The following is a 17,818-nucleotide window of genomic DNA, read 5'->3' on the forward strand; positions in this document are numbered from 1 at the left end:
AAACAAAGACCACTCTCGGCATCGGACACGCCATACAGACCCATTCCACATATATGCCATTTACACAATGCACTCAGGCCACACATGCGCCGCCGCTAGGCCTGCTCCACACAACTCACACAGCCGTGGTATCAGCAGGTCCTCGTTAGTATAGTGGAGAGTATCCCCGCCTGTCACGCGGGAGACCGGGGTTCGATTCCCCGACGGGGAGAATTGTCACTTTTAGACACATCAATAACCAGAATTATAAAACAAGACTCTTTCTTTTCACTTTGGGCGGTGTAATGTTTTCTGTATGACGCTGTCCAATCAGCTTCTGCACCCTTCCCTGTCCAGCAACAAAGTGTGATCTTATAGTATACAGCTTTCATTCCCAATTCTGTATTCAACTGGCTATATCTCAGGCTCTGTCACAGCTAGAACTGTGATTCTACTGTCATATGAAAGATTGGAATCTCCCCTTTCATATGCCACCAGAACCGCGGTTCTAGGTCGTCCACAGCCCGAGATATGGCTGTTTGAATGGATCCCCCTTCCCTCTAGACTGTCTCCTAATGCTGTGAAACAGCATCCTGCTGATAGGACAGAGTCAGAGGCTGGGAGGAAGCCCCACCTCAGGAGAATCGCTGCTGTTACCTCCCAGTTGTCTTATAAATCCTCATTTACATATTTAGAAAAAAGCTCATAACTTTTGAAATAATAAACGTTTTGGGACACAATTTTCACTAGTATTATCAGTGTGACAGCGCCTATCAAATTAGCTAGGAGATAGGGAAGTACAAGTGACAGAGCCTCTTTAAATAGGACGAAATTGCAGTACCAGGATTATTATCTGTCTTACAAGCAGATACATTTAGAAAAATGCTAATTTTCTCTACAATTTTCTCTACGATTCGGATTGTATCGACCACATTTTACCACTTACATAAAGTACAATGTGTCACAAGAAAACAATCTCAGAATGCTTGGATAAATAAAAGAATTCCAAAGTTATTACCACATAAAGAGAAGACAATATGTCATTGCCATATTTATTCATTTTCCTATCATAGGGGGGCACACTAATCTGTATTAGAGTTGTTGAATGGTCTCAGTGGTGTCAGATTAATAGTGAATAACGAGCACAGGGATGTGGGGGCATAGCATAGTTACCAAAACAAAGACCACTCTCGGCATCGGACACGCCATACAGACCCATTCCACATATATGCCATTTACACAATGCACTCAGGCCACACATGCGCCGCCGCTAGGCCTGCTCCACACAACTCACACAGCCGTGGTATCAGCAGGTCCTCGTTAGTATAGTGGAGAGTATCCCCGCCTGTCACGCGGGAGACCGGGGTTCGATTCCCCGACGGGGAGAATTGTCACTTTTAGACACATCAATAACCAGAATTATAAAACAAGACTCTTTCTTTTCACTTTGGGCGGTGTAATGTTTTCTGTATGACGCTGTCCAATCAGCTTCTGCACCCTTCCCTGTCCAGCAACAAAGTGTGATCTTATAGTATACAGCTTTCATTCCCAATTCTGTATTCAACTGGCTATATCTCAGGCTCTGTCACAGCTAGAACTGTGATTCTACTGTCATATGAAAGATTGGAATCTCCCCTTTCATATGCCACCAGAACCGCGGTTCTAGGTCGTCCACAGCCCGAGATATGGCTGTTTGAATGGATCCCCCTTCCCTCTAGACTGTCTCCTAATGCTGTGAAACAGCATCCTGCTGATAGGACAGAGTCAGAGGCTGGGAGGAAGCCCCACCTCAGGAGAATCGCTGCTGTTACCTCCCAGTTGTCTTATAAATCCTCATTTACATATTTAGAAAAAAGCTCATAACTTTTGAAATAATAAACGTTTTGGGACACAATTTTCACTAGTATTATCAGTGTGACAGCGCCTATCAAATTAGCTAGGAGATAGGGAAGTACAAGTGACAGAGCCTCTTTAAATAGGACGAAATTGCAGTACCAGGATTATTATCTGTCTTACAAGCAGATACATTTAGAAAAATGCTAATTTTCTCTACAATTTTCGCTACGATTCGGATTGTATCGACCACATTTTACCACTTACATAAAGTACAATGTGTCACAAGAAAACAATCTCAGAATGCTTGGATAAATAAAAGAATTCCAAAGTTATTACCACATAAAGAGAAGACAATATGTCATTACCATATTTATTCATTTTCCTATCATAGGGGGGCACACTAATCTGTATTAGAGTTGTTGAATGGTCTCAGCGGTGTCAGATTAATAGTGAATAACGAGCACAGGGATGTGGGGGCATAGCATAGTTACCAAAACAAAGACCACTCTCGGCATCGGACACGCCATACAGACCCATTCCACATATATGCCATTTACACAATGCACTCAGGCCACACATGCGCCGCCGCTAGGCCTGCTCCACACAACTCACACAGCCGTGGTATCAGCAGGTCCTCGTTAGTATAGTGGAGAGTATCCCCGCCTGTCACGCGGGAGACCGGGGTTCGATTCCCCGACGGGGAGAATTGTCACTTTTAGACACATCAATAACCAGAATTATAAAACAAGACTCTTTCTTTTCACTTTGGGCGGTGTAATGTTTTCTGTATGACGCTGTCCAATCAGCTTCTGCACCCTTCCCTGTCCAGCAACAAAGTGTGATCTTATAGTATACAGCTTTCATTCCCAATTCTGTATTCAACTGGCTATATCTCAGGCTCTGTCACAGCTAGAACTGTGATTCTACTGTCATATGAAAGATTGGAATCTCCCCTTTCATATGCCACCAGAACCGCGGTTCTAGGTCGTCCACAGCCCGAGATATGGCTGTTTGAATGGATCCCCCTTCCCTCTAGACTGTCTCCTAATGCTGTGAAACAGCATCCTGCTGATAGGACAGAGTCAGAGGCTGGGAGGAAGCCCCACCTCAGGAGAATCGCTGCTGTTACCTCCCAGTTGTCTTATAAATCCTCATTTACATATTTAGAAAAAAGCTCATAACTTTTGAAATAATAAACGTTTTGGGACACAATTTTCACTAGTATTATCAGTGTGACAGCGCCTATCAAATTAGCTAGGAGATAGGGAAGTACAAGTGACAGAGCCTCTTTAAATAGGACGAAATTGCAGTACCAGGATTATTATCTGTCTTACAAGCAGATACATTTAGAAAAATGCTAATTTTCTCTACAATTTTCGCTACGATTCGGATTGTATCGACCACATTTTACCACTTACATAAAGTACAATGTGTCACAAGAAAACAATCTCAGAATGCTTGGATAAATAAAAGAATTCCAAAGTTATTACCACATAAAGAGAAGACAATATGTCATTACCATATTTATTCATTTTCCTATCATAGGGGGGCACACTAATCTGTATTAGAGTTGTTGAATGGTCTCAGCGGTGTCAGATTAATAGTGAATAACGAGCACAGGGATGTGGGGGCATAGCATAGTTACCAAAACAAAGACCACTCTCGGCATCGGACACGCCATACAGACCCATTCCACATATATGCCATTTACACAATGCACTCAGGCCACACATGCGCCGCCGCTAGGCCTGCTCCACACAACTCACACAGCCGTGGTATCAGCAGGTCCTCGTTAGTATAGTGGAGAGTATCCCCGCCTGTCACGCGGGAGACCGGGGTTCGATTCCCCGACGGGGAGAATTGTCACTTTTAGACACATCAATAACCAGAATTATAAAACAAGACTCTTTCTTTTCACTTTGGGCGGTGTAATGTTTTCTGTATGACGCTGTCCAATCAGCTTCTGCACCCTTCCCTGTCCAGCAACAAAGTGTGATCTTATAGTATACAGCTTTCATTCCCAATTCTGTATTCAACTGGCTATATCTCAGGCTCTGTCACAGCTAGAACTGTGATTCTACTGTCATATGAAAGATTGGAATCTCCCCTTTCATATGCCACCAGAACCGCGGTTCTAGGTCGTCCACAGCCCGAGATATGGCTGTTTGAATGGATCCCCCTTCCCTCTAGACTGTCTCCTAATGCTGTGAAACAGCATCCTGCTGATAGGACAGAGTCAGAGGCTGGGAGGAAGCCCCACCTCAGGAGAATCGCTGCTGTTACCTCCCAGTTGTCTTATAAATCCTCATTTACATATTTAGAAAAAAGCTCATAACTTTTGAAATAATAAACGTTTTGGGACACAATTTTCACTAGTATTATCAGTGTGACAGCGCCTATCAAATTAGCTAGGAGATAGGGAAGTACAAGTGACAGAGCCTCTTTAAATAGGACGAAATTGCAGTACCAGGATTATTATCTGTCTTACAAGCAGATACATTTAGAAAAATGCTAATTTTCTCTACAATTTTCGCTACGATTCGGATTGTATCGACCACATTTTACCACTTACATAAAGTACAATGTGTCACAAGAAAACAATCTCAGAATGCTTGGATAAATAAAAGAATTCCAAAGTTATTACCACATAAAGAGAAGACAATATGTCATTGCCATATTTATTCATTTTCCTATCATAGGGGGGCACACTAATCTGTATTAGAGTTGTTGAATGGTCTCAGTGGTGTCAGATTAATAGTGAATAACGAGCACAGGGATGTGGGGGCATAGCATAGTTACCAAAACAAAGACCACTCTCGGCATCGGACACGCCATACAGACCCATTCCACATATATGCCATTTACACAATGCACTCAGGCCACACATGCGCCGCCGCTAGGCCTGCTCCACACAACTCACACAGCCGTGGTATCAGCAGGTCCTCGTTAGTATAGTGGAGAGTATCCCCGCCTGTCACGCGGGAGACCGGGGTTCGATTCCCCGACGGGGAGAATTGTCACTTTTAGACACATCAATAACCAGAATTATAAAACAAGACTCTTTCTTTTCACTTTGGGCGGTGTAATGTTTTCTGTATGACGCTGTCCAATCAGCTTCTGCACCCTTCCCTGTCCAGCAACACAGTGTGATCTTATAGTATACAGCTTTCATTCCCAATTCTGTATTCAACTGGCTATATCTCAGGCTCTGTCACAGCTAGAACTGTGATTCTACTGTCATATGAAAGATTGGAATCTCCCCTTTCATATGCCACCAGAACCGTGGTTCTAGGTCGTCCACAGCCCGAGATATGGCTGTTTGAATGGATCCCCCTTCCCTCTAGACTGTCTCCTAATGCTGTGAAACAGCATCCTGCTGATAGGACAGAGTCAGAGGCTGGGAGGAAGCCCCACCTCAGGAGAATCGCTGCTGTTACCTCCCAGTTGTCTTATAAATCCTCATTTACATATTTAGAAAAAAGCTCATAACTTTTGAAATAATAAACGTTTTGGGACACAATTTTCACTAGTATTATCAGTGTGACAGCGCCTATCAAATTAGCTAGGAGATAGGGAAGTACAAGTGACAGAGCCTCTTTAAATAGGACGAAATTGCAGTACCAGGATTATTATCTGTCTTACAAGCAGATACATTTAGAAAAATGCTAATTTTCTCTACAATTTTCTCTACGATTCGGATTGTATCGACCACATTTTACCACTTACATAAAGTACAATGTGTCACAAGAAAACAATCTCAGAATGCTTGGATAAATAAAAGAATTCCAAAGTTATTACCACATAAAGAGAAGACAATATGTCATTGCCATATTTATTCATTTTCCTATCATAGGGGGGCACACTAATCTGTATTAGAGTTGTTGAATGGTCTCAGTGGTGTCAGATTAATAGTGAATAACGAGCACAGGGATGTGGGGGCATAGCATAGTTACCAAAACAAAGACCACTCTCGGCATCGGACACGCCATACAGACCCATTCCACATATATGCCATTTACACAATGCACTCAGGCCACACATGCGCCGCTGCTAGGCCTGCTCCACGCAACTCACACAGCTGTGGTATCAGCAGGTCCTCATTAGTATAGTGGAGAGTATCCCCGCCTGTCACGCGGGAGACCGGGGTTCGATTCCGCGACGGGGAGAATTGTCACTTTTAGACAAATCAATAACCAGAATTATAAAACAAGACTCCTTCTTTTCACTTTGGGCGGTGTAATGTTTTCTGTATGACGCTGTCCAATCAGCTTCTGCACCCTTCCCTGTCCAGCAACACAGTGTGATCTTATAGTATACAGCTTTCATTCCCAATTCTGTATTCAACTGGCTATATCTCAGGCTCTGTCACAGCTAGAACTGTGATTCTACTGTCATATGAAAGATTGGAATCTCCCCTTTCATATGCCACCAGAAACGCGGTTCTAGGTCGTCCACAGCCCGAGATATGGCTGTTTGAATGGATCCCCCTTCCCTCTAGACTGTCTCCTAATTCTGTGAAACAGCATCCTGCTGATAGGACAGAGTCAGAGGCTGGGAGGAAGCCCCACCTCAGGAGAATCGCTGCTGTTACCTCCCAGTTGTCTTATAAATCCTCATTTACATATTTAGAAAAAAGCTCATAACTTTTGAAATAATAAACGTTTTGGGACACAATTTTCACTAGTATTATCAGTGTGACAGCGCCTATCAAATTAGCTAGGAGATAGGGAAGTACAAGTGACAGAGCCTCTTTAAATAGGACGAAATTGCAGTACCAGGATTATTATCTGTCTTACAAGCAGATACATTTAGAAAAATGCTAATTTTCTCTACAATTTTCGCTACGATTCGGATTGTATCGACCACATTTTACCACTTACATAAAGTACAATGTGTCACAAGAAAACAATCTCAGAATGCTTGGATAAATAAAAGAATTCCAAAGTTATTACCACATAAAGAGAAGACAATATGTCATTACCATATTTATTCATTTTCCTATCATAGGGGGGCACACTAATCTGTATTAGAGTTGTTGAATGGTCTCAGTGGTGTCAGATTAATAGTGAATAACGAGCACAGGGATGTGGGGGCATAGCATAGTTACCAAAACAAAGACCACTCTCGGCATCGGACACGCCATACAGACCCATTCCACATATATGCCATTTACACAATGCACTCAGGCCACACATGCGCCGCTGCTAGGCCTGCTCCACGCAACTCACACAACCGTGGTATCAGCAGGTCCTCGTTAGTATAGTGGAGAGTATCCCCGCCTGTCACGCGGGAGACCGGGGTTCGATTCCCCGACGGGGAGAATTGTCACTTTTAGACACATCAATAACCAGAATTATTAAACAAGACTCTTTCTTTTCACTTTGGGCGGTGTAATGTTTTCTGTATGACGCTGTCCAATCAGCTTCTGCACCCTTCCCTGTCCAGCAACACAGTGTGATCTTATAGTATACAGCTTTCATTCCCAATTCTGTATTCAACTGGCTATATCTCAGGCTCTGTCACAGCTAGAACTGTGATTCTACTGTCATATGAAAGATTGGAATCTCCCCTTTCATATGCCACCAGAACCGTGGTTCTATGTCGTCCACAGCCCGAGATATGGCTGTTTGAATGGATCCCCCTTCCCTCTAGACTGTCTCCTAATGCTGTGAAACAGCATCCTGCTGATAGGACAGAGTCAGAGGCTGGGAGGAAGCCCCACCTCAGGAGAATCGCTGCTGTTACCTCCCAGTTGTCTTATAAATCCTCATTTACATATTTAGAAAAAAGCTCATAACTTTTGAAATAATAAACGTTTTGGGACACAATTTTCACTAGTATTATCAGTGTGACAGCGCCTATCAAATTAGCTAGGAGATAGGGAAGTACAAGTGACAGAGCCTCTTTAAATAGGACGAAATTGCAGTACCAGGATTATTATCTGTCTTACAAGCAGATACATTTAGAAAAATGCTAATTTTCTCTACAATTTTCTCTACGATTCGGATTGTATCGACCACATTTTACCACTTACATAAAGTACAATGTGTCACAAGAAAACAATCTCAGAATGCTTGGATAAATAAAAGAATTCCAAAGTTATTACCACATAAAGAGAAGACAATATGTCATTGCCATATTTATTCATTTTCCTATCATAGGGGGGCACACTAATCTGTATTAGAGTTGTTGAATGGTCTCAGTGGTGTCAGATTAATAGTGAATAACGAGCACAGGGATGTGGGGGCATAGCATAGTTACCAAAACAAAGACCACTCTCGGCATCGGACACGCCATACAGACCCATTCCACATATATGCCATTTACACAATGCACTCAGGCCACACATGCGCCGCTGCTAGGCCTGCTCCACGCAACTCACACAGCCGTGGTATCAGCAGGTCCTCGTTAGTATAGTGGAGAGTATCCCCACCTGTCACGCGGGAGACCGGGGTTCGATTCCCCGACGGGGAGAATTGTCACTTTTAGACACATCAATAACCAGAATTATTAAACAAGACTCTTTCTTTTCACTTTGGGCGGTGTAATGTTTTCTGTATGACGCTGTCCAATCAGCTTCTGCACCCTTCCCTGTCCAGCAACACAGTGTGATCTTATAGTATACAGCTTTCATTCCCAATTCTGTATTCAACTGGCTATATCTCAGGCTCTGTCACAGCTAGAACTGTGATTCTACTGTCATATGAAAGATTGGAATCTCCCCTTTCATATGCCACCAGAACCGTGGTTCTAGGTCGTCCACAGCCCGAGATATGGCTGTTTGAATGGATCCCCCTTCCCTCTAGACTGTCTCCTAATGCTGTGAAACAGCATCCTGCTGATAGGACAGAGTCAGAGGCTGGGAGGAAGCCCCACCTCAGGAGAATCGCTGCTGTTACCTCCCAGTTGTCTTATAAATCCTCATTTACATATTTAGAAAAAAGCTCATAACTTTTGAAATAATAAACGTTTTGGGACACAATTTTCACTAGTATTATCAGTGTGACAGCGCCTATCAAATTAGCTAGGAGATAGGGAAGTACAAGTGACAGAGCCTCTTTAAATAGGACGAAATTGCAGTACCAGGATTATTATCTGTCTTACAAGCAGATACATTTAGAAAAATGCTAATTTTCTCTACAATTTTCTCTACGATTCGGATTGTATCGACCACATTTTACCACTTACATAAAGTACAATGTGTCACAAGAAAACAATCTCAGAATGCTTGGATAAATAAAAGAATTCCAAAGTTATTACCACATAAAGAGAAGACAATATGTCATTGCCATATTTATTCATTTTCCTATCATAGGGGGGCACACTAATCTGTATTAGAGTTGTCGAATGGTCTCAGTGGTGTCAGATTAATAGTGAATAACGAGCACAGGGATGTGGGGGCATAGCATAGTTACCAAAACAAAGACCACTCTCGGCATCGGACACGCCATACAGACCCATTCCACATATATGCCATTTACACAATGCACTCAGGCCACACATGCGCCGCCGCTAGGCCTGCTCCACGCAACTCACACAGCCGTGGTATCAGCAGGTCCTCGTTAGTATAGTGGAGAGTATCCCCGCCTGTCACGCGGGAGACCGGGGTTCGATTCCCCGACGGGGAGAATTGTCACTTTTAGACACATCAATAACCAGAATTATAAAACAAGACTCTTTCTTTTCACTTTGGGCGGTGTAATGTTTTCTGTATGACGCTGTCCAATCAGCTTCTGCACCCTTCCCTGTCCAGCAACACAGTGTGATCTTATAGTATACAGCTTTCATTCCCAATTCTGTATTCAACTGGCTATATCTCAGGCTCTGTCACAGCTAGAACTGTGATTCTACTGTCATATGAAAGATTGGAATCTCCCCTTTCATATGCCACCAGAACCGTGGTTCTATGTCGTCCACAGCCCGAGATATGGCTGTTTGAATGGATCCCCCTTCCCTCTAGACTGTCTCCTAATGCTGTGAAACAGCATCCTGCTGATAGGACAGAGTCAGAGGCTGGGAGGAAGCCCCACCTCAGGAGAATCGCTGCTGTTACCTCCCAGTTGTCTTATAAATCCTCATTTACATATTTAGAAAAAAGCTCATAACTTTTGAAATAATAAACGTTTTGGGACACAATTTTCACTAGTATTATCAGTGTGACAGCGCCTATCAAATTAGCTAGGAGATAGGGAAGTACAAGTGACAGAGCCTCTTTAAATAGGACGAAATTGCAGTACCAGGATTATTATCTGTCTTACAAGCAGATACATTTAGAAAAATGCTAATTTTCTCTACAATTTTCTCTACGATTCGGATTGTATCGACCACATTTTACCACTTACATAAAGTACAATGTGTCACAAGAAAACAATCTCAGAATGCTTGGATAAATAAAAGAATTCCAAAGTTATTACCACATAAAGAGAAGACAATATGTCATTGCCATATTTATTCATTTTCCTATCATAGGGGGGCACACTAATCTGTATTAGAGTTGTTGAATGGTCTCAGTGGTGTCAGATTAATAGTGAATAACGAGCACAGGGATGTGGGGGCATAGCATAGTTACCAAAACAAAGACCACTCTCGGCATCGGACACGCCATACAGACCCATTCCACATATATGCCATTTACACAATGCACTCAGGCCACACATGCGCCGCTGCTAGGCCTGCTCCACGCAACTCACACAGCCGTGGTATCAGCAGGTCCTCATTAGTATAGTGGAGAGTATCCCCGCCTGTCACGCGGGAGACCGGGGTTCGATTCCGCGACGGGGAGAATTGTCACTTTTAGACAAATCAATAACCAGAATTATAAAACAAGACTCCTTCTTTTCACTTTGGGCGGTGTAATGTTTTCTGTATGACGCTGTCCAATCAGCTTCTGCACCCTTCCCTGTCCAGCAACACAGTGTGATCTTATAGTATACAGCTTTCATTCCCAATTCTGTATTCAACTGGCTATATCTCAGGCTCTGTCACAGCTAGAACTGTGATTCTACTGTCATATGAAAGATTGGAATCTCCCCTTTCATATGCCACCAGAAACGCGGTTCTAGGTCGTCCACAGCCCGAGATATGGCTGTTTGAATGGATCCCCCTTCCCTCTAGACTGTCTCCTAATGCTGTGAAACAGCATCCTGCTGATAGGACAGAGTCAGAGGCTGGGAGGAAGCCCCACCTCAGGAGAATCGCTGCTGTTACCTCCCAGTTGTCTTATAAATCCTCATTTACATATTTAGAAAAAAGCTCATAACTTTTGAAATAATAAACGTTTTGGGACACAATTTTCACTAGTATTATCAGTGTGACAGCGCCTATCAAATTAGCTAGGAGATAGGGAAGTACAAGTGACAGAGCCTCTTTAAATAGGACGAAATTGCAGTACCAGGATTATTATCTGTCTTACAAGCAGATACATTTAGAAAAATGCTAATTTTCTCTACAATTTTCGCTACGATTCGGATTGTATCGACCACATTTTACCACTTACATAAAGTACAATGTGTCACAAGAAAACAATCTCAGAATGCTTGGATAAATAAAAGAATTCCAAAGTTATTACCACATAAAGAGAAGACAATATGTCATTGCCATATTTATTCATTTTCCTATCATAGGGGGGCACACTAATCTGTATTAGAGTTGTTGAATGGTCTCAGTGGTGTCAGATTAATAGTGAATAACGAGCACAGGGATGTGGGGGCATAGCATAGTTACCAAAACAAAGACCACTCTCGGCATCGGACACGCCATACAGACCCATTCCACATATATGCCATTTACACAATGCACTCAGGCCACACATGCGCCGCTGCTAGGCCTGCTCCACGCAACTCACACAGCCGTGGTATCAGCAGGTCCTCGTTAGTATAGTGGAGAGTATCCCCACCTGTCACGCGGGAGACCGGGGTTCGATTCCCCGACGGGGAGAATTGTCACTTTTAGACACATCAATAACCAGAATTATTAAACAAGACTCTTTCTTTTCACTTTGGGCGGTGTAATGTTTTCTGTATGACGCTGTCCAATCAGCTTCTGCACCCTTCCCTGTCCAGCAACACAGTGTGATCTTATAGTATACAGCTTTCATTCCCAATTCTGTATTCAACTGGCTATATCTCAGGCTCTGTCACAGCTAGAACTGTGATTCTACTGTCATATGAAAGATTGGAATCTCCCCTTTCATATGCCACCAGAACCGTGGTTCTATGTCGTCCACAGCCCGAGATATGGCTGTTTGAATGGATCCCCCTTCCCTCTAGACTGTCTCCTAATGCTGTGAAACAGCATCCTGCTGATAGGACAGAGTCAGAGGCTGGGAGGAAGCCCCACCTCAGGAGAATCGCTGCTGTTACCTCCCAGTTGTCTTATAAATCCTCATTTACATATTTAGAAAAAAGCTCATAACTTTTGAAATAATAAACGTTTTGGGACACAATTTTCACTAGTATTATCAGTGTGACAGCGCCTATCAAATTAGCTAGGAGATAGGGAAGTACAAGTGACAGAGCCTCTTTAAATAGGACGAAATTGCAGTACCAGGATTATTATCTGTCTTACAAGCAGATACATTTAGAAAAATGCTAATTTTCTCTACAATTTTCTCTACGATTCGGATTGTATCGACCACATTTTACCACTTACATAAAGTACAATGTGTCACAAGAAAACAATCTCAGAATGCTTGGATAAATAAAAGAATTCCAAAGTTATTACCACATAAAGAGAAGACAATATGTCATTGCCATATTTATTCATTTTCCTATCATAGGGGGGCACACTAATCTGTATTAGAGTTGTTGAATGGTCTCAGTGGTGTCAGATTAATAGTGAATAACGAGCACAGGGATGTGGGGGCATAGCATAGTTACCAAAACAAAGACCACTCTCGGCATCGGACACGCCATACAGACCCATTCCACATATATGCCATTTACACAATGCACTCAGGCCACACATGCGCCGCTGCTAGGCCTGCTCCACGCAACTCACACAGCCGTGGTATCAGCAGGTCCTCGTTAGTATAGTGGAGAGTATCCCCGCCTGTCACGCGGGAGACCGGGGTTCGATTCCCCGACGGGGAGAATTGTCACTTTTAGACACATCAATAACCAGAATTATTAAACAAGACTCTTTCTTTTCACTTTGGGCGGTGTAATGTTTTCTGTATGACGCTGTCCAATCAGCTTCTGCACCCTTCCCTGTCCAGCAACACAGTGTGATCTTATAGTATACAGCTTTCATTCCCAATTCTGTATTCAACTGGCTATATCTCAGGCTCTGTCACAGCTAGAACTGTGATTCTACTGTCATATGAAAGATTGGAATCTCCCCTTTCATATGCCACCAGAACCGTGGTTCTAGGTCGTCCACAGCCCGAGATATGGCTGTTTGAATGGATCCCCCTTCCCTCTAGACTGTCTCCTAATGCTGTGAAACAGCATCCTGCTGATAGGACAGAGTCAGAGGCTGGGAGGAAGCCCCACCTCAGGAGAATCGCTGCTGTTACCTCCCAGTTGTCTTATAAATCCTCATTTACATATTTAGAAAAAAGCTCATAACTTTTGAAATAATAAACGTTTTGGGACACAATTTTCACTAGTATTATCAGTGTGACAGCGCCTATCAAATTAGCTAGGAGATAGGGAAGTACAAGTGACAGAGCCTCTTTAAATAGGACGAAATTGCAGTACCAGGATTATTATCTGTCTTACAAGCAGATACATTTAGAAAAATGCTAATTTTCTCTACAATTTTCTCTACGATTCGGATTGTATCGACCACATTTTACCACTTACATAAAGTACAATGTGTCACAAGAAAACAATCTCAGAATGCTTGGATAAATAAAAGAATTCCAAAGTTATTACCACATAAAGAGAAGACAATATGTCATTGCCATATTTATTCATTTTCCTATCATAGGGGGGCACACTAATCTGTATTAGAGTTGTTGAATGGTCTCAGTGGTGTCAGATTAATAGTGAATAACGAGCACAGGGATGTGGGGGCATAGCATAGTTACCAAAACAAAGACCACTCTCGGCATCGGACACGCCATACAGACCCATTCCACATATATGCCATTTACACAATGCACTCAGGCCACACATGCGCCGCCGCTAGGCCTGCTCCACGCAACTCACACAGCCGTGGTATCAGCAGGTCCTCGTTAGTATAGTGGAGAGTATCCCCGCCTGTCACGCGGGAGACCGGGGTTCGATTCCCCGACGGGGAGAATTGTCACTTTTAGACACATCAATAACCAGAATTATAAAACAAGACTCTTTCTTTTCACTTTGGGCGGTGTAATGTTTTCTGTATGACGCTGTCCAATCAGCTTCTGCACCATTCCCTGTCCAGCAACACAGTGTGATCTTATAGTATACAGCTTTCATTCCCAATTCTGTATTCAACTGGCTATATCTCAGGCTCTGTCACAGCTAGAACTGTGATTCTACTGTCATATGAAAGATTGGAATCTCCCCTTTCATATACCACCAGAACCGTGGTTCTATGTCGTCCACAGCCCGAGATATGGCTGTTTGAATGGATCCCCCTTCCCTCTAGACTGTCTCCTAATGCTGTGAAACAGCATCCTGCTGATAGGACAGAGTCAGAGGCTGGGAGGAAGCCCCACCTCAGGAGAATCGCTGCTGTTACCTCCCAGTTGTCTTATAAATCCTCATTTACATATTTAGAAAAAAGCTCATAACTTTTGAAATAATAAACGTTTTGGGACACAATTTTCACTAGTATTATCAGTGTGACAGCGCCTATCAAATTAGCTAGGAGATAGGGAAGTACAAGTGACAGAGCCTCTTTAAATAGGACGAAATTGCAGTACCAGGATTATTATCTGTCTTACAAGCAGATACATTTAGAAAAATGCTAATTTTCTCTACAATTTTCTCTACGATTCGGATTGTATCGACCACATTTTACCACTTACATAAAGTACAATGTGTCACAAGAAAACAATCTCAGAATGCTTGGATAAATAAAAGAATTCCAAAGTTATTACCACATAAAGAGAAGACAATATGTCATTGCCATATTTATTCATTTTCCTATCATAGGGGGGCACACTAATCTGTATTAGAGTTGTTGAATGGTCTCAGTGGTGTCAGATTAATAGTGAATAACGAGCACAGGGATGTGGGGGCATAGCATAGTTACCAAAACAAAGACCACTCTCGGCATCGGACACGCCATACAGACCCATTCCACATATATGCCATTTACACAATGCACTCAGGCCACACATGCGCCGCTGCTAGGCCTGCTCCACGCAACTCACACAGCCGTGGTATCAGCAGGTCCTCGTTAGTATAGTGGAGAGTATCCCCGCCTGTCACGCGGGAGACCGGGGTTCGATTCCCCGACGGGGAGAATTGTCACTTTTAGACACATCAATAACCAGAATTATTAAACAAGACTCTTTCTTTTCACTTTGGGCGGTGTAATGTTTTCTGTATGACGCTGTCCAATCAGCTTCTGCACCCTTCCCTGTCCAGCAACACAGTGTGATCTTATAGTATACAGCTTTCATTCCCAATTCTGTATTCAACTGGCTATATCTCAGGCTCTGTCACAGCTAGAACTGTGATTCTACTGTCATATGAAAGATTGGAATCTCCCCTTTCATATGCCACCAGAACCGTGGTTCTAGGTCGTCCACAGCCCGAGATATGGCTGTTTGAATGGATCCCCCTTCCCTCTAGACTGTCTCCTAATGCTGTGAAACAGCATCCTGCTGATAGGACAGAGTCAGAGGCTGGGAGGAAGCCCCACCTCAGGAGAATCGCTGCTGTTACCTCCCAGTTGTCTTATAAATCCTCATTTACATATTTAGAAAAAAGCTCATAACTTTTGAAATAATAAACGTTTTGGGACACAATTTTCACTAGTATTATCAGTGTGACAGCGCCTATCAAATTAGCTAGGAGATAGGGAAGTACAAGTGACAGAGCCTCTTTAAATAGGACGAAATTGCAGTACCAGGATTATTATCTGTCTTACAAGCAGATACATTTAGAAAAATGCTAATTTTCTCTACAATTTTCTCTACGATTCGGATTGTATCGACCACATTTTACCACTTACATAAAGTACAATGTGTCACAAGAAAACAATCTCAGAATGCTTGGATAAATAAAAGAATTCCAAAGTTATTACCACATAAAGAGAAGACAATATGTCATTGCCATATTTATTCATTTTCCTATCATAGGGGGGCACACTAATCTGTATTAGAGTTGTTGAATGGTCTCAGTGGTGTCAGATTAATAGTGAATAACGAGCACAGGGATGTGGGGGCATAGCATAGTTACCAAAACAAAGACCACTCTCGGCATCGGACACGCCATACAGACCCATTCCACATATATGCCATTTACACAATGCACTCAGGCCACACATGCGCCGCTGCTAGGCCTGCTCCACGCAACTCACACAGCCGTGGTATCAGCAGGTCCTCGTTAGTATAGTGGAGAGTATCCCCGCCTGTCACGCGGGAGACCGGGGTTCGATTCCCCGACGGGGAGAATTGTCACTTTTAGACACATCAATAACCAGAATTATTAAACAAGACTCTTTCTTTTCACTTTGGGCGGTGTAATGTTTTCTGTATGACGCTGTCCAATCAGCTTCTGCACCCTTCCCTGTCCAGCAACACAGTGTGATCTTATAGTATACAGCTTTCATTCCCAATTCTGTATTCAACTGGCTATATCTCAGGCTCTGTCACAGCTAGAACTGTGATTCTACTGTCATATGAAAGATTGGAATCTCCCCTTTCATATGCCACCAGAACCGTGGTTCTAGGTCGTCCACAGCCCGAGATATGGCTGTTTGAATGGATCCCCCTTCCCTCTAGACTGTCTCCTAATGCTGTGAAACAGCATCCTGCTGATAGGACAGAGTCAGAGGCTGGGAGGAAGCCCCACCTCAGGAGAATCGCTGCTGTTACCTCCCAGTTGTCTTATAAATCCTCATTTACATATTTAGAAAAAAGCTCATAACTTTTGAAATAATAAACGTTTTGGGACACAATTTTCACTAGTATTATCAGTGTGACAGCGCCTATCAAATTAGCTAGGAGATAGGGAAGTACAAGTGACAGAGCCTCTTTAAATAGGACGAAATTGCAGTACCAGGATTATTATCTGTCTTACAAGCAGATACATTTAGAAAAATGCTAATTTTCTCTACAATTTTCTCTACGATTCGGATTGTATCGACCACATTTTACCACTTACATAAAGTACAATGTGTCACAAGAAAACAATCTCAGAATGCTTGGATAAATAAAAGAATTCCAAAGTTATTACCACATAAAGAGAAGACAATATGTCATTGCCATATTTATTCATTTTCCTATCATAGGGGGGCACACTAATCTGTATTAGAGTTGTTGAATGGTCTCAGTGGTGTCAGATTAATAGTGAATAACGAGCACAGGGATGTGGGGGCATAGCATAGTTACCAAAACAAAGACCACTCTCGGCATCGGACACGCCATACAGACCCATTCCACATATATGCCATTTACACAATGCACTCAGGCCACACATGCGCCGCCGCTAGGCCTGCTCCACGCAACTCACACAGCCGTGGTATCAGCAGGTCCTCGTTAGTATAGTGGAGAGTATCCCCGCCTGTCACGCGGGAGACCGGGGTTCGATTCCCCGACGGGGAGAATTGTCACTTTTAGACACATCAATAACCAGAATTATTAAACAAGACTCTTTCTTTTCACTTTGGGCGGTGTAATGTTTTCTGTATGACGCTGTCCAATCAGCTTCTGCACCCTTCCCTGTCCAGCAACACAGTGTGATCTTATAGTATACAGCTTTCATTCCCAATTCTGTATTCAACTGGCTATATCTCAGGCTCTGTCACAGCTAGAACTGTGATTCTACTGTCATATGAAAGATTGGAATCTCCCCTTTCATATGCCACCAGAACCGTGGTTCTATGTCGTCCACAGCCCGAG

General features: G+C 42.9%; 14 non-coding genes across 14 annotated transcripts; all 14 read left to right on the forward strand.

The window, feature by feature from the left end:
- Window positions 1-139: 139 nt before the first annotated feature.
- Window positions 140-211, forward strand: TRNAD-GUC (transfer RNA aspartic acid (anticodon GUC)). The gene has a single exon. It is a non-coding gene; the product is annotated as a tRNA-Asp (tRNA).
- A 1,082-nt stretch (window positions 212-1,293) lies between these two features.
- On the forward strand, window positions 1,294-1,365 carry TRNAD-GUC (transfer RNA aspartic acid (anticodon GUC)). Its single transcript has one exon. It is a non-coding gene; the product is annotated as a tRNA-Asp (tRNA).
- Window positions 1,366-2,447: 1,082 nt separating this feature from the next.
- TRNAD-GUC (transfer RNA aspartic acid (anticodon GUC)) lies at window positions 2,448-2,519 on the forward strand. The gene has a single exon. It is a non-coding gene; the product is annotated as a tRNA-Asp (tRNA).
- Window positions 2,520-3,601: 1,082 nt separating this feature from the next.
- Window positions 3,602-3,673, forward strand: TRNAD-GUC (transfer RNA aspartic acid (anticodon GUC)). Its single transcript has one exon. It is a non-coding gene; the product is annotated as a tRNA-Asp (tRNA).
- Window positions 3,674-4,755: 1,082 nt separating this feature from the next.
- On the forward strand, window positions 4,756-4,827 carry TRNAD-GUC (transfer RNA aspartic acid (anticodon GUC)). Its single transcript has one exon. It is a non-coding gene; the product is annotated as a tRNA-Asp (tRNA).
- Window positions 4,828-7,063: 2,236 nt separating this feature from the next.
- Window positions 7,064-7,135, forward strand: TRNAD-GUC (transfer RNA aspartic acid (anticodon GUC)). The gene has a single exon. It is a non-coding gene; the product is annotated as a tRNA-Asp (tRNA).
- Window positions 7,136-8,217: 1,082 nt separating this feature from the next.
- On the forward strand, window positions 8,218-8,289 carry TRNAD-GUC (transfer RNA aspartic acid (anticodon GUC)). Its single transcript has one exon. It is a non-coding gene; the product is annotated as a tRNA-Asp (tRNA).
- A 1,082-nt stretch (window positions 8,290-9,371) lies between these two features.
- Window positions 9,372-9,443, forward strand: TRNAD-GUC (transfer RNA aspartic acid (anticodon GUC)). The gene has a single exon. It is a non-coding gene; the product is annotated as a tRNA-Asp (tRNA).
- A 2,236-nt stretch (window positions 9,444-11,679) lies between these two features.
- TRNAD-GUC (transfer RNA aspartic acid (anticodon GUC)) lies at window positions 11,680-11,751 on the forward strand. The gene has a single exon. It is a non-coding gene; the product is annotated as a tRNA-Asp (tRNA).
- Window positions 11,752-12,833: 1,082 nt separating this feature from the next.
- On the forward strand, window positions 12,834-12,905 carry TRNAD-GUC (transfer RNA aspartic acid (anticodon GUC)). The gene has a single exon. It is a non-coding gene; the product is annotated as a tRNA-Asp (tRNA).
- Window positions 12,906-13,987: 1,082 nt separating this feature from the next.
- On the forward strand, window positions 13,988-14,059 carry TRNAD-GUC (transfer RNA aspartic acid (anticodon GUC)). Its single transcript has one exon. It is a non-coding gene; the product is annotated as a tRNA-Asp (tRNA).
- A 1,082-nt stretch (window positions 14,060-15,141) lies between these two features.
- TRNAD-GUC (transfer RNA aspartic acid (anticodon GUC)) lies at window positions 15,142-15,213 on the forward strand. Its single transcript has one exon. It is a non-coding gene; the product is annotated as a tRNA-Asp (tRNA).
- Window positions 15,214-16,295: 1,082 nt separating this feature from the next.
- On the forward strand, window positions 16,296-16,367 carry TRNAD-GUC (transfer RNA aspartic acid (anticodon GUC)). The gene has a single exon. It is a non-coding gene; the product is annotated as a tRNA-Asp (tRNA).
- Window positions 16,368-17,449: 1,082 nt separating this feature from the next.
- TRNAD-GUC (transfer RNA aspartic acid (anticodon GUC)) lies at window positions 17,450-17,521 on the forward strand. The gene has a single exon. It is a non-coding gene; the product is annotated as a tRNA-Asp (tRNA).
- The last annotated feature ends 297 nt before the right edge of the window (window positions 17,522-17,818 follow it).

This window comes from Rhinoderma darwinii, chromosome 3, assembly GCF_050947455.1.
Source record: "Rhinoderma darwinii isolate aRhiDar2 chromosome 3, aRhiDar2.hap1, whole genome shotgun sequence".
NCBI classification, from domain to species: domain Eukaryota; kingdom Metazoa; phylum Chordata; class Amphibia; order Anura; family Rhinodermatidae; genus Rhinoderma; species Rhinoderma darwinii.